Source organism: Neopsephotus bourkii, unplaced genomic scaffold (assembly GCF_033783945.1).
Source record: "Neopsephotus bourkii isolate Nb327-2 ecotype Australia unplaced genomic scaffold, CSIRO-AGI_Nbou_v1 NB_1222, whole genome shotgun sequence".
Classification (NCBI taxonomy): domain Eukaryota; kingdom Metazoa; phylum Chordata; class Aves; order Psittaciformes; family Psittacidae; genus Neopsephotus; species Neopsephotus bourkii.
In genome coordinates this window covers 29,188-45,339 of record NW_026901707.1, presented here as the reverse complement: position 1 = coordinate 45,339, position 16,152 = coordinate 29,188, and positions in this window count along the sequence as shown.

Here is a 16,152-nt window from a genome sequence, read left to right as displayed (position 1 = left end):
TATTTATAAATTTATATGTTATTCATAGCTTTATTCAAAAATTTTTATGTTATTTGTATCTTTACTCATAAATGCATATGTTATTTTGTGGCTTTCTTCATAAATTCATGTTATTTATAGCTTTCTTCATAAATTTGTGTCATTTATAGGTTTATTAATAAATTTCTATGTTATTGTATAGCTTTGTTCATAAATATATGATATTTATGGCTTTATTTATAAATTTTTATGTTACTTATGGCTTTCTTAATAAATTTGTATGTGTCATTTATAGGTTTATTCATAAATTTATATTTTATTTTATAGCTTTCTTCATAAATTTATGATATTTATGGCTTTATTTATAAATTTGTATGTCATTTATGGCTTTATTTATAAATTTGTATGGTTTATTTATATCTTTACTAAAAAAATATAAGTTATTTTATAGCTTTCTTCATAAATTTGTTATTTCTAGCTGTCTTAATAAATTTGTATGTTATTATAGCTTTATTAGAAATGTATATATTACTCATCTTCATAAATGTGTATGTTATTTATATCTTAATAAATTTGTATGTTATTTATACCTTTCTTCATAAATTTGTGTTATTTATAGCTTTATTAATACATTTATATGTTATTTATAGCTTTCTTCATACATTTGTATGTTCTTTATTGCTTTATTTAGAAATGTGTATGTTATTTATAGCTTTGTTCAGACGTGTATATGGTATTTATAGCTTTATTACTTTATATGTTATTTAGAGCTTTCTTAATAAATTTATGTTATTTATAGCTTTCTTCATTAATTTGTGTTATTTACAGCTTTCTTCATAATTTTGTACGTGTTATTATAGCTTTATTAATAAATTTATGTTACTCATATCTTTTTTCATAAATTTGTATGGTTTTTAAATCTTAATGAATTTATCTTAGTTATAACTTTCTTCATAAATTTGTTATTTATACCTTCATAAATTTGTATGTGTTATTTCTACCTTTCTTCATAAATTTATATGCTTTTTTTAGCTTTATTAATAAATTTATTGGTATTTATAACTTCATATGTGTTTATAGCGATAATAAATCTGATGGTTTAAATAGCCGTGTTTGTGTCTTGATGTTAAGGATAGCGCTGACATCTGTGTATCAGAAATTGTTAATCTGGTCTGTGTTCTCAGCACTGCCATCCCCTCTGTACTTTGGAATCCACGTTGTGGGAACTATTAATAATTGTACCTCTTGCCTTTTCTCCTCGAAGGACCAACCTATGGAGGAGACATCCCCCCACATCTTCTACCTGGGGTCACTTTGTAGGTAAGCAGGTGTTGACAAGGCAATTGGAAAAGTGACCCAAACCCTCAGGCTCTTGAGCCCCATTGGAAATCATTCTTCTGGCGGGTCACGTGATAAAGCTCACAACCACACTGTAATTTGGGATGTGCATTCTCCAGACCCCACTACACCTGAGAAAGCTCGTGTTTGTTTCTTACTGGTTGGTGGAGACATTGCTGTTCCCTTGCTGATCACGTCTGTGGGGATCTGGTGACATCCGTCTTGCCGTTTTATTCTCCAAACCTGAATCTCCTGGTCAGGTCCCTTGACCTTGCTCCTTCTATGGCAAAACTGGCCTGAGTGGTGTTCTATGTGGCTTTACAGAGATGGACTCGTAGTTGTGTAAGTAAGTGGGAATATCCAAGTTGGTGGCACTGTTTTGGAGGGCACTGTGTGTAGGACATGCCCAGCTATTTGGGTTTTTTCCTCTGTCCCTCTTCACATTCTTCTGCCCCTCTTCTTGTTCCTCTCCTCCTCTTCACGATCCTTTACCGCCTGCACATTCCTTTGCCCGTCCTCATCCTCTGCCACTATTCTTTCTTGGCCCCCATCACAATCTTTTGCTTGTCTTCACAATCTTCTGCCCTTCTTCACAGTCCTCTGCCCCTCTTCAAATTCCTCTGCCCTTTTTCACATTATTCCATCAGTTCTCTTTTTCCTCTACCCCTTCTCACTCGTCTACCCCTCTTCTCATTCTTCTGTCCCTCTTCGTATTCCTCTGCCAATCTTCTCGTTCCTCTGCCGCACTTCTCAGTTGTCTGCCCCTTGTCATTTTCTTCTGTCCCTCTTCACATTCTTCTGCTCCTGTTCTCGTTCCTCTGCCCCTTTTCTCCATCGTATTCTCCTCTTGTCTTTCCTCTGCCCCTCTTCTCAGTTGCCTTCCCCTCTTCTCATTCTTCTGCCGCTCTTCTCAGTTGTCTGCCCCTCTTCTTTTTCCTCTGTCCCTCTTCAAATTCTTCTGCCCCTTTTCTCATTCCTCCGCCCGTCTTCTCAGTCGTCTGCCCCTCTTCTCTTTCTCCTGCCCCTCTTCTTGTTCCTCTGCTCCTCTTCACTATCCTTTACTGCCTGCACATTCCTTTGCCCGTCCTCATCCTCTGCCACTCTTCTTTCTTGGCCCCCATCACAATCTTTTGCTCATCTTCACAATCCTCTGCCCCTCTTTAAATTCCTGTCCCCTTCTTCACATTATTCCATCAGTTCTCTTTTTCCTCTGCACCTCTTCTCACTCATCTACCCCTCTTCTCATTCTTCTGTCCCTTTTCTTATTCCTCTGCCAATCTTCTCGTTCCTCTGCCACACTTCCCAGTCGTCTGCCCCTTGTCTGTTTCCTCTGTCCCTCTTCACATTCTTCTCTCCCTCTTCTCAGTCTTCTTCCCCTGTTCTCCTTCCTCTGCCCCTCTTCTCATTCCTCTGCCCCTCTTCTTGTTCCTCTGCCACTATTCTCAGATATCTGCCCCTCGTCTTTTTCCTCTGTCCCTCTTCACATTCTTCTGTCCCTGTTCTCATTCCTCTGCCCCTCTTCTCAGTCTTCTTCCCCTCATCTCTCCTCTGCCCCTCTTCTCAGTTGCCTTCCCGTCTTCTCATTCTTCTTCCAGTCTTCTCAGTTGTCTGCCCCTCTTCTCTTTCCTCTTTCCCTCTTCACAATCATCTGCCCCCTTTCACATTCCTGTGCCCATCTTCACATTTCTTTGGCAATCTTCTCATTCCTCTGCCACTTCTCACATTCTTATGACCCTCTTCATATTCCTCTGACCCACTTCACAATCCTCTACCCCTCTTCTCATTCCTCTGCTACTCTTCAAACTTTTCTACCACTCCACAATACTTTATCCATACTCAAAATCCTGTTACCCTTTTCACAATCCTCTGCCCTCTTCATTACTCTCTGCCCCTCTTCACATTCCTCTGACACTCTGCACAATCCTCTGCCTCTTCTCAAATTCCTGCGACCATCTTAATCCTCTGCCACTTTTCTCATTCCTCTGCTCCCATCACAATCTTTTACTCGTCTTCACAATCCTCTGCCCCTCTTCACAGTCCTCTGCCACTCTTCAAATTCCTCTGCCCCTCTTCACATTATTCCATCCCTTCTCTCATTCCTCTGCCTCTCTTCTCATTCCTCTGCCCCTGTTCTCGGTTCTCTGCCACTCTTCTCAGTTGTCTGCCCCTCCTCTCATTCCTCTGCCCCTCTTCTCGTTCTTCTGCCACTCTTCTCAGTCCTCTCCCCCTCTGCTTTTTCCTCTGTCCCTCTTCACATTCTTCTGCCCCTCTTCTCATTCCTCTGCCCCTCTTCTCACTTGTCTTCCCCTCTTCTTGTTCCTCTGTCACAATTCTTTTTCTGTTCCCCTCTTCTCGTTCCTCTGCCACTCTTCACAATCCTCTGCCCCATCACACTCCCCTGCTCCTCTTCCCATTCCTCTAACCCTCCTCATGTTTCTTTGCCCCCCTTCACATTTCTTTGCCAATCTTCTCATTCCTCTGCCACTTTTCACATTCCTCTGACCCTCTTCATATTCTTCTGCCCGTCTTCTTTCTTCTGCCACTTTTCACAATTGTCTGCCACTCCACAGTCCTTTGCCCATCCTCATAACCCTCTTAACCTTTCCACAATCCTCTGCCCCTCTTCATTATTCTCTGCCCCTCTTCACATTCCTCTGACACTCTGCACAATCCTCTGCCACATTTCACTTTCCTTTGCTGTTCTTAATCCTCTGCCACTCATTCCTCTGCCCCCCTTCACAATCTTTTGCTCATCTTCACAATCTTCTGCCCCTCTTCAAATTCCTTTGCCCCTCTTTACATTATTCCAACCATTCTTTCATTCGTGTGACTCTCTTCTCATTCTTCTGCCCCTCTTCTTATTCCTCTGCCCCACTTGTCAGTTGTCTGCTCTTCTTTTTCCTCTGCCCCTCTTCACATTCCTCTGCCCCTCTTCTTCTTCCTCTGCCACTCTTTTTAGTCGTCTGCCCCTCGTCTTTTTCCTCTGTTTATCTTCACATTCTTCTGCCCCTATTCTTGTTCCTCTGTCCCTCTTCTCAGTCCCCTTCCTCTCTTCTCATTCTTCTGCCGCTCTTCTTATTCCTCTGCCCCTCTTCTCGTTCCTCTGCCACACTTCTCAGTTGTCTGTCCCTTGTGTTTTTCTCTGTCCTTCTTCACATTCTTCTCTCCCTCTTCTCAGTCTTCTTCTCCTGTTCTTGTTCCTCTGCCCCTCTTCTCATTCCTCTGCCCCTCTTCTTGTTCCTCTGCACTCTTTTCAGTCGTCTGCCCTTCTTTTTTTTCCTCTGCCCATCTTCACATTCTTCTGCCCCTCTTCACAATCCTCTGCCCTTCTTCAAATTCCTCTGCCCTTCTTCACATTATTCCATCAGTTCTCTGATTCCTCTACCCCTCTTCTCACTCGTCTACCCCTTTTCTCATTCTTCTGTCCCTCTTCTTATTCCTCTGCCAATCTTCTTGTTCCTCTGCCACACTTCTCAGTAATCTGCCCCTTGTCTATTTCCTCTGTCCCTCTTCACATTCTTCTGCCCGTCTTCTTGTTCCTCTCCTCCTCTTCACAATCCCTTGCCACCTGCACATTTCTTTGCCCGTCCTCATCCTCTGCCACTGTTCTTTCTTGGCCCCCATCACAATCTTTTCTTGCCTTCAGAATCCTCTGCCCCTCTTCACAGTCCTCTGCCCCTCTTCAAATTCCTCTGCCCTTCTGCACATTATTCCATCAGTTCTCTTATTGCTCTACCCCTCTTCTCACTCGTCTACCCCTCTTCTCATTCTTCTGTCCCTCTTCTTATTCCTCTGCCAATCTTCTCGTTCCTCTGCCACACTTCTCAGTCGTCTGCCCCTTGTCTGTTTCCGCTGTCCCTCTTCACATTCTTCTCTCCCTCTTCTAAGTCTTCTTCCCCTCTTCTCGTTCCTCTGCCCCTCTTCTTGTTCCTCTGCCACTCTTTTCGGTCGTCTGCCCCTCGTCTTTTTCCTCTGTCCCTCTTCACATTCTTCTGCTCCTGTTCTTGTTCCTCTGGCCCTGTTCTCAGTTGTCTTCCCCTCTTGTCGTTCCTCTGCCCCTCTTCTCAGTCTCCTTCCTATCTTCTCATTCTTCTGCCAGTCTTCTCAGTTGTCTGCCCCTCTTCTCTTTCCTCTTTCTCTCTTCACAATCATCTGCCCCCTTTCACATTCCTGTGCCCATCTTCACATTTCTTTGGCAATCTTCTCATTCCTCTGCCACTTCTCACATTCTTATGCCCCTCTTCATATTCCTCTGACCCACTTCACAATCCTCTACCCCTCTTCTCATTCCTCTGCCACTCTTCAAACTTTTCTGCCACTCCACAATACTTTATCCATACTCAAAATTCTGTTACCCTTTTACAATCCTCTGCCCTCTTCATTATTCTCTGCCCCTCTTCACATTCCTCTGACACTCTGCACAATCCTCTGCCTCTTCTCAAATTCCTGCAACCATCTTAATCCTCTGCCACTTTTCTCATTCCTCTGCTCCCATCACAATCTTTTACTCGTCTTCACAATCCTCTGCCCCTCTTCACAGCCCTCTGCCACTCTTCAAATTCCTCTGCCCCTCTTCACATTATTCCATCCCTTCTCTCATTCCTCTGCCTCTCTTCTCGTTCCTCTGCCCCTGTTCTCAGTTCTCTGCCACTCTTCTCAGTCGTCTGCCCCTCCTCTCGTTCCTCTGCCCCTCTTCTTGTTCTTCTGCCACTCTTCTCAGTCCTCTCCCCCTCTGCTTTTTCCTCTGTCCCTCTTCACATTCTTCTGACCCTCTTCTCATTCCTCTGCCCCTCTTCTCACTTGTCTTCCCCTCTTCTTGTTCCTCTGTCACAATTCTTTTTCTGTTCCCCTCTTCTCGTTCCTCTGCCACTCTTCACAATCCTCTGCCCCATCACACTCCCCTGCTCCTCTTCCCATTCCTCTAACCCTCCTCATGTTCCTCTGCCCCTCTTCACATTTCTTTGCCAATCTTCTCATTCCTCTGCCACTTTTCACATTCCTCTGACCCTCTTCATATTCTTCTGCTTTCATCTGTTCCTTTTTCTTACACAGACACCAAGCTGGATGGCTCCCCTTTAGTCAGGAGTGAGGCCAACAGCAGATAGCCATTAAGGTGGATGTGAATCGTGATGGGCAACATGCCAATAATCCTGATCTTCGAGAGATGGGGAGGAACAGCAGACGTGTCTTCTGAGACTCCTATGTATTATAAAGTATGTTGTAATGCCTGGACAGAAAGTCAAATGAAATGAAATGGAGTCACTTTAACCCCAAAGGTTTCACTTTGGGTCTCAGTGTTGTGCCTGCAGCTTAAATCCTGTATTTTTCCTGGCTGACAATTACTGATGGTCTCTGCTTCACTCGCAGGCTCTTTTCATGCTAGTTATTCTTCAGGAGGTTTTTCTGAGACAAGTTGCTTAACGTAGGAAGATGCTGCTGCTGACCTTGTGTTAGAGGTCTGAAAAGAAGCAGCTGAATTGCTTCAATTTCTGTTTTTAAAGGAACGACTTACGGATGATGGGAACGATGAAGACAATGGAGAAGATGCAGGCGAAGATGCCAATACAATGCAGCGGCCTGGATTCATGGCTTCTGCTTGGTCCTTTATCACAACCTTCTTCACGTCGCTCATCCCTGAAGGACCTCCACAGGTTGGCAATTAAAGAGGAAAAGGAACTGAGCAGCTTCAGTAGCCACACATAGAAGTGGAGCAGATTCTAGTGAGCATTTTAAATACAGTGCAATTCCTGAACATTTGTTATGTTACCTTTCTGATCATGGTGTACCAGAATGTGTGTGTGTTTTGTTTCCTGTTGGCTTTCTGATGCATTGAATATTTTAAGCACAAGAGGACTACTGAATGCTTTCTTTTAAGATTATTTTTCTGAGGAATAAAATGTAAAGATATTGGTCTTCCACGGTTTATTTTAATTTAAAATGTGTATTATACTGAGGCAAAAAGCTTGTACTTAATCTGCACCATTACGTCTTTAAAGAGCTGTTAAAAACATGAATGTCGATGGAACTTGAAGTACTCTCCCTCTGCATAATGTATCTTGTGATCTTGGGTTAGTTTTGTGCAGGGTGTGAATTCTCAGCTGAGATTTGGAGTTGGTACCGTTCCTGAAAGAAGGCTGTAAACACAAGGATTACTTGCTGATGGCATGTTGTCTTCATGCCACAAAATACTAAGCCTCTTGTCCTACATTTAGAAAGCTAAAAGCTTTTTCTCGAGACTCTTCTGAAGTTCATTCCAGTTGGGGATGTTTGACCGTTCTTCAAAGACAATTGACAGTGATGGGATAAACCTTACATTTTTTATACATACAGTACTTTTTAAGGAAAATACAGCTGTACTGGGGAAAAAACATGAACACTAGGGTTTTTTAATAAAAACTGACGGTACCTCTTTTGGATGTTTATATGCATATTTGAATGCAGACGACTAAGCCGTGCATCATTAAGGATGAGCATGTGTTTGATTTGAGAGTGGAATAAAGATATCACGGTGGCATTACTAATGGGGACTGAAGTGGTGTGTTTGTAGCAGCGCATCCACAGTTACAGGTATGATCTCAAGAGCAGGCTATCTCTATTCTTAAACTTAGCCTAATTAAAACTGAGGAAAGAGAAATTGTGCGTGAGATAACAGCACAGTGGAACTGTCAGGTTTTCGGATGCTTTCTTTAGCTTTTGACCATGGTCAAGAAGTTAGAGTTGGTTTTGTTCCTAACCCTAAAGTTACCATGTGCTGTCTAACTTTAAAATGGCTGCAAAGACTCTGTTACGCTATAAAGCTCTTAAAGAAGTCTGACCAAGTGAGAAGTGGGGGGTCATTTTTTGCTTGCTCCTGTCCAGCTGCTGCAGTTTTCTTTGGTTTTATCCTCTGAAACACCCGTCAGGATTTCTAGGCCTTACTGAAAGTTGACTCATTTGGAGAAATTTGAACAGTGGTTTCAATTTAAACAGCTTAAATAGCATGCTTTTTGAGTTACAAAGTATCTTGTGCTTACAAATCAGTCATAGGAGGAGAAATACAAGTCTCTTGCAAGCATAAATTATTTGCTGCGTAGACAGCAATGAGGAATCACGTTTAATTGTGGTGTTTTGCTGCCACGGTGCTGTGGAGAGCTGCTCTCAGTTTAGGTTCTTTACTGCATAGATATAAAATGCGTAGACCTTGTCCAAGGCAATTTACCCTTTTAATTTGCTGGATGGATCTAACTTGATTAATCTTTAAGAACTGTTAAGGAAATTTCCCTTTTTAAAGGAATGGCACAGAGGGACAATCTTATGTAGGAAACAATTGGTGGCAGCTCTCTGCTGTTAGCGGACTAGATAAAGGAAGTTGCTGTTATGCTATTATGAAGACAGGCTGAGAAAGCTGGGGCTGTTCAGCCTGGAGAAGAGAAGGCTGCATGGAGACTGCATAGCAGCCTTCCAGTATCTGAAGGGGGGCTATAGGGGTGCTGGAGAGGGACTCTCCATTAGGGACTGTAGTGATAGGACAAGGGGTAACGGGTTAAAACTTAAACAGGGGAAGTTCAGATTGGATGTAAGGAGGAAGTTCTTTACTGTAAGGGTGGTGAGGCACTGGAATGGGTTGCCCAAGTGAGTTGTGAATGCTCCATCCCTGGCGGTGTTTAAGGCCAGGCTGGACAGAGCATTGGGTGACATGGTTTAGTGTGAGGTGTCCCTGCCCATGGCAGGGGGGTTGGAACTTGACGGTCCCAAGGTCCTTTCCAACTATTCTATGATTCTATGTTTCTATTAGACCTGATCTGGTTAAAAAGCACAGGATTATCATTGCTTGTTCTTATGCAGGTGAAGGGGAATTTGTTTATAGGTTATACAAGGTCAAAATAGTGAACTGGGAAATCCTGGCTCTCGGCTGGATATTGAGGGAGATATTCTGAGATCTTGAACCAGTTGTGCACCAGAGCTGGAGCAAGCATCAAAGAGGCCAGACTTCCAGGAGAATGTTTAAAGGACACGGAACCTCCCAGCTTCCAGAACCATACCAAGCTCCGAGCAAGGAAAAGAAAAAAGATGGAAAACGAGTGAGAAAGAAGAATGAAATACAAAGCATTACCAAAAAACAGTGAAGGAGTTGGAGGCAGGGGAAAGCCAAAGGGAGGATCAAAGATAAGAGGTGATCATGAATAAATACGAAGCAAGCATCAAGGAGCAGACTGAGATACAAGAGATGCAATTTGATGAGAATCTGATCAGGTGTTTGTTTTATGGGTTTGTGAGCAGTTTGGGTATAGAGTTGAACAGTGTGAAATATGTAAGAGATGGTGATGGAAGAGAAATGAAAACCCTAGGAAAACAGTTGCTTTTTCTTAGGGTATCCATGTCATAACTGTTCTATAGCATAAACCAGAACACAGTTATGAGTCCATGGCTGTAGGCAAAGCTAGAGGCTGAATTATAGCAAATCTATGGCATGAAATGGAACAAAAGGTTTGAGGATTAAGGCAGGCTTGAGGCCGTTTTCTTTTGTTCCATGACTTCGGAGCAGAGACCAGCCCCCTCCTGGCTCCATCCTCTTGTCAGGCGAGAGTGATAAGGTCCTCCCCTGAGCTTTCTCTTCTCCAGACTAAACACCCCCAGGCGCTGTTAACTGGGTTTCCCCATCCTCACGTAGCTTTTGGTGTTCAAGGAATAAACTGCAACGTCAGTGGTTGTTTCTGGAGCAGGGCACTGCAGTTGGAATCTCAAGGTGTATAAGTAGGATAACACATGCAGAAAGCCTCTTGGCTTTCATTCCACACACACCCCCCCCCGGGCTTTGCAGAAATCCTGGGAAGTAGAATCTAGGTGTGAGAAATTTATAAGATGGAAGTAAGCTGTGAGCATGTTAGTTTGTAAAATGGGGGGGGTGGGGGGAATGTTTGGGCGTTATTTATGTGTGTGTTTTCTACACCCCTTTAGACTGCTGGCCTTAACTGCTGCCTGGGAAGGGCAGGCAAAGCCTGGTTCTTTGCGATCAGGTCAGCGTGTTTGGGTGGCTTTCTTGAAGGGCTTTGGTCAGTAACGTGGCCCGAGGTTCAAGTGCACTGACGCAGTAACCGCAGCACTGTGAAAACACGCTGCTGCAACAACACAACGCGCCTTGCGCCTTGGCGGGGGCCTGGGAGCGCTCCTGTGCTCCACACAGGTAAGGAAGGGGATGAGTAACACGGCTCCGGGGCGGAGCGGGCGGCGCTGCTCCAGAGCGCCGCTAGGTGGCGCCATCACGCAGCCCCGGCGCGGCACTCGGCGGCGAGCGACAGACTGGTTTGTGGAATGAATCCCAGACTGGTTTGTGTCGAAGGGACCTTAAAGCTCATCCAGCTCCAACCCCGGCCACGGGCAGGGACACCTTCCACTAGGGCAGCTTGCTCCAAGCCCCTGTGTCCAACCTGGCCTTGAACACTGCCAGGAATGGGGCAGCCACAGCTTCTCTGGGCACCCTGTGCCAGGGCCTCAGCATCCTCACAGGGAAGAACTTCTGCCTAAGAGCTCATCTAAACCCTCCCTGTACTCTGCATAAGACAGCAGGAGTAAATTTAGCACTTGTTATTGCTTCTTACTGTCCTTACTCGACATTCACTATTACCTCCGGAGGCAGAGAAAGGGGTTACCTTGGCACAGAGCAAAAGGCATCCATGGTGGGATGCAGCAGTTTGGCACTACCTACCCTGCCCTGCTTGACCCTGCCTTTAGCAGCAGGGTTGGACTAGAGGATTTGCAGAGGCATCTTCCAAACACAACTATTCTGTGGTATTAACCATGACAGCATCACTGACCATGCCATATTTACAGCTTGTAACTATACAGTTTACAACAGATCTGGCCAGAAACTTTAACAGTATCAACCAGCACAGCCTTGTAAAACAGGAGGCAGTTCTCAGCCAGTGGAGATTTCCAAAGTCAACTTTAATTTTATATCTGTAAAATGGGCATCATAAAACCTCACAGGGGCACTGCAAGGTGCAAAGGCACTTCAGTACCTTCGTAATACGGACTGTGATACTGAGTTTGTTAGGTATTTCAAATGACAGCGGAATATAGATGCATTTTCCTGAGCATATGGTCCCCATTTCCTCACATAAGCCTTTAGGAAACAACCTCTAGCAAAAAAGTAACAACCGAGTGCATCTCTGTTGAGAAGTGTCACCCCACTTCCCTCTCATGCCTGCAAAGAACCCACCCCTTCGCAAGCAGTTCTGTTCCTCAGAGCTGCCAGCCACCAGCTGCTTCGCTATCCTCTTGCAGCCTTACTTCAAGATCCCAAAGCAACTCGACACTGTCGTAACAAACCGTGAATGGGAATTTCCCTTGCTAAGGCTGCCTTCCTTTCCTGAAGAAAACAGTGCCACAACTTCATCTGAAAGCAAGAATGCAGCAGCACACCCAGCCTGTCCGTCTGAACCTTCTGCAGTTGCTCATTCTTTCTTTTCCCTCTGTGTCTCTGCCTGTGTTTTCATCTCGATTCTCCTTGCAGGGAAAATGGTTTCAGCACAAAAGAGTGTATGGGGTAGAGAACACACCTTGCACTCTGGGGATGTGGCTTGGTAGGAAGGAATGGGGATGTGGACCTCCTGGAGCAAGTCCTGGGGAAGACCATGAAGATGCTCCAAGGGCTGGAGCAGCTCTGCTCTGGAGCCAGGCTGAGAGAGCTGGGCTGGTTCAGCCTGGAGAAGACTCCTTAAGGAGAGACCGTAGAGCAGCTCCAGTGCCTAAAGGGGCTACAAGAAACCTGGAGAGGGGCTTTGGACAAGGGCCTGCAGGGACAGGACAAGGAGGACTGGCTTTAACCTGACAGAGGGGAGATAGAGATGAGCTCTTAGGCAGAAGTTCTTCCCTGAGAGGGTGCTCAGGCCCTGGCACAGGGTGCCCAGAGAAGCTGTGGTTGCCCCATTCCTGGCAGTGCTCAAGGCCTGATTGGACACAGGGGCTTGGAGCAACCTGCACTAGTGGAAGGTGTCCCTGCCCATTTAAGGGGTTGGAAGTGGGTAAGCTTTGGGGTCCCTTCCAACCCAAACCAGTCTGTAAGTCTGACTTTTCACAAGCAGGAGGAGATGAGACTGGAAGTAGACAACCTTTCTTCTAGAACAGGCAAAGTTTTCGGTTCAATCTGCTTAAACTATTAGCACACTCATAATCTGTTGGCAGAGAGTTCCACAGCTTAACTAAACATTGCATGAAGACTTCTTGCTTTTGTTCGCCTTGAACATTTCTTCTCACTATGGGGTTGCTCTGTAGAGTAATAATTATTCACTTTGATACCAATACCTATTCTGAAGCCTTCTGGCTAGGAATCCAAAGGTGAGGAACAGTTATGAGATTCATAGAATGGATTGGGTTGGAAAGGACCTTCAGATCATTAAGTTCCAACTCCCTTGTCATGGGCAGGGGCCCCTCACCCTAGACCATGTCACCTGAGGTTCTGTCCAACCTGGCCTTGAACACTGCCAGGGATGCAGCATTCACCATTTCCCTGGGCAACCTGTGCCGGTGCCTCACCCCCCTAAATTGCCAGAGGATTCCCCAGCATGCAGGATTTCCAGTGGTCACAATCCCCTCAAACTCTGGAAAAACCTCACCAACCGGAAGGGGAAAAAAAGGAGGGGTGGGGGGGTGGATAAAATGCATTGATAACAAACATAGATAAAATCCAGCAAAATATAAATAAAATAATAATAATAAAAAATGGAAAAAAGGAATAAAGAAAAAAAAGCAAAAAATCTTTGGGGGTAATAATATCATAATAAAAAACCCCCAAAATTAACAATCCCAATAACCCAACAACAACCACACCACCCCCTGAAAAAAAAAAAAGCCCCAAACAAACAAAAAGCACTAACCTGGGGAAACCCAGCAAAAGAAAAGGAAGGGGAAAACCCCAAGAACAAAAAAACAACCAAAAAACCCACCCCGTGTGGGAGGAAGGGGGGAGGGTGAAGTGTGGAGGGGAGGAAGAAAAGGCAGGGGGAGAAACTGGAAAAAAAGAACCCCCACCAACCGGTGGAGAGAAAAAAATGGTAGGGGGGGGAGGGGAAAAAACTCGGGGGGGTTAAAAAATGTTGAACAGAAAAAGGTAAAAAAAAATTCCAGGAAAAAAAAAAAGGAACATGGAAAAAAGAACAAACCCAACCACACAAAAACTGCACCCAAAGCCCCACACCAACCTGGGGAGAAAAACCCAGCCAGGAAATAAAAGGGCAGGGGGGGAGAGGGCAAAAAAACCCTCACTCAAAACCATCAATAAAAACAACCTCCCCCAAAACCAAATGAAACCCCGGGGCCGGTGTTAGTGCAAGAGGGGAAAAAAAGGGGAGGGGTGTGTGTCAAAAAATCCCCATCCTTGTGAGGAAAACCCAACCAAACAATGGGGGAAAAAGGGGCGGGCAGGAGGGATAGGGAAGAAAAGTGGCGGGGGAAAACTTGAGGGGAAAACCCCACCAACCAGAAGGGAAAATGTGGGTGGGGAACCAAGTGGGGAGGGAATTGTGCATGTGGGAAACCTTGGGATAAAAACCTACCAGCCTGGGGGGAAACAGTGGGAGAGAGAAAGGGGGAGGGAGGGGAAGTGGAAGATAAACGCGTCGAAAAAAACCACTATGGAAAAAACTGCAGCAAAAGTAAGAAAACCACCGAAATAAACAAACACCAACAAATACTGCCCTCAAAAAAACCCACAAAAACTCCAAAAAAACAGGGGGAGGGGCGGGGGGAAGAAAAAAAATCCCCGAACAACTCCGGAGGGAGAGAGAAAAAAAGAGAGAAACCTGTGGGGAAAAAAAAAAAATTAAAAAAGTTTGTGGGGAGGGGGTGTGAAAACGGGAGCAGGAGGGGAACTGGAAGGGGGAAACCGTGGGGATAAAATAACCGTGGGGTTAAAAAGAGTGGAACAAAAACCATGGGGAAAAACTAGGGAGAAAGAAAAAAACAAAGGAGATGCTCAGCAACTGCTTTCTGTCCTGGCGCTACGTGCTTGGGAACAGCGGCTGGATGTTGGCACTGTGGAGCCGTATATCACCAAGTGTGGTATTTATTCCTTTATTCATAAATCTGTATGTTCTTTATAGCTTTAGTCATAAATTTGTATGGTTTATTTATAGCTTTATTAGAAATTCATCAATTTATGTCTTATTTATAGCTTTATTAGAAATTTATACGGTGTTTATAGCATTGTTAATAAATTTATGTGTTATTTATAGGTTTATTAATAGATTGATGTTATTTATAGCTTTATTCATAACTTTGTTATTTATAGTTTTATTTATAATTTTGTATGTTATTTATAGCTTTATTAATAACTCTGTATGTTATTTATAGCTTTATTCATAAATTTGTATGTTATTAGTAGCTTTATTTATAAATTTGTATGTTCTTTACAGCTGTGTTAATACATTTATATATTTCTAGCTCGATTAATAAAATTTGATTATTTATAGCTTAACATTATTATGTTATTTATTGCTTTAGTCATAAATTTGTACGCTATATATAGCTTAATAAATTTGTAGGTTTGTTATAGCTGTATTAATACATTTATATTTTATTTATCACTTTATTCATAAATTTGTATTATAGCCTTATTCATAAATTATCATGTTATTTATAGCTTTAGTCATAAATTGGTATGTTATTTTTTAGCTTTATTTATAAATTTATATGTTACTTATAGCTTTCTTCATAAATGTATACCTTATAGCTTTCTTCATAAATTTATATCTTACTTATAGCTGTATTAATAAATTTGTACGTTTGTTATAGCTGTGTTGATATATTTATATTTTATGTATAGCTGTATTAATAAATTTGTATTATTTATAGCTTTCTTCATACGTTATTGTGTTATTTATAGCTTTCTTCATACATTTGTATGTTATTCATAGCTTTATTCAAAAATTTGTATGTTATTCGTATATTTACTCATAAATTTATGTTATTTTTTAGCTTCCTTCATAAATTTGTTATGTATAGCTTTCTTCATAAATTTGTATGCGTCATAGGTTTATTAATAAATTTATATCTTATTTTATAGCTTCATAAATTTATGATATTTATGGCTTTATTTATAAATTTGTATGTTATTTATGGATTTATTTATAAATATGTTTTATTTATATCTTTACTAATAAATTTATACGTTATTTTATAGCTTTCTTCATAAATTTGTTATTTATATCTTTCTTCATAAATTTGTATGTTATTTGTTGCTTTATTCAGAAGTGTATATGGTATTTATAGCTTTATTAATTTATATGTTATTTAGAGCTTTCTTAATAAATTTTTTATAGCTTTCTTCATAAATTTGTGTGTTATTTACAGCTTTCTTCATAAATTTGTATGTGTTATTATAGCTTTATTAATAAATTTATATGTTACTCATCTGTCTTCATAAATTTGTATGGGTTTTATATCTTAATAAATCTATATGTTATTTATACCTTTCTTCTTAAATTTGTATGTGTTATTTATACTTTTCCTCACAAATTTATATGTTATTTATAGCTTTACTAATAAATTTATTGGTATTTATATGTGTTTATAGCGATAACAAATCAGATGGTTTAAATAGCCGTGTTTGTGTCTTGATGTTAAGGATAGCGCTGACATCTGTGTATCAGAAATTGTTAATCTGCTCTGTGTTCTCAGCACTGCCATCCCCTCTGTACTTTGGAATCCACGTTGTGGGAACTATTAATAATTGTGCCTCTTGCCTTTTCTCCTCGAAGGACCAACCTATGGGGGAGACGTCCCATCATTTCGCGGCAAGCCAGGCTTAACGTGTAAACTATTAAATAAAAGTAAGGCACGGGACATGTCATTTTCTGC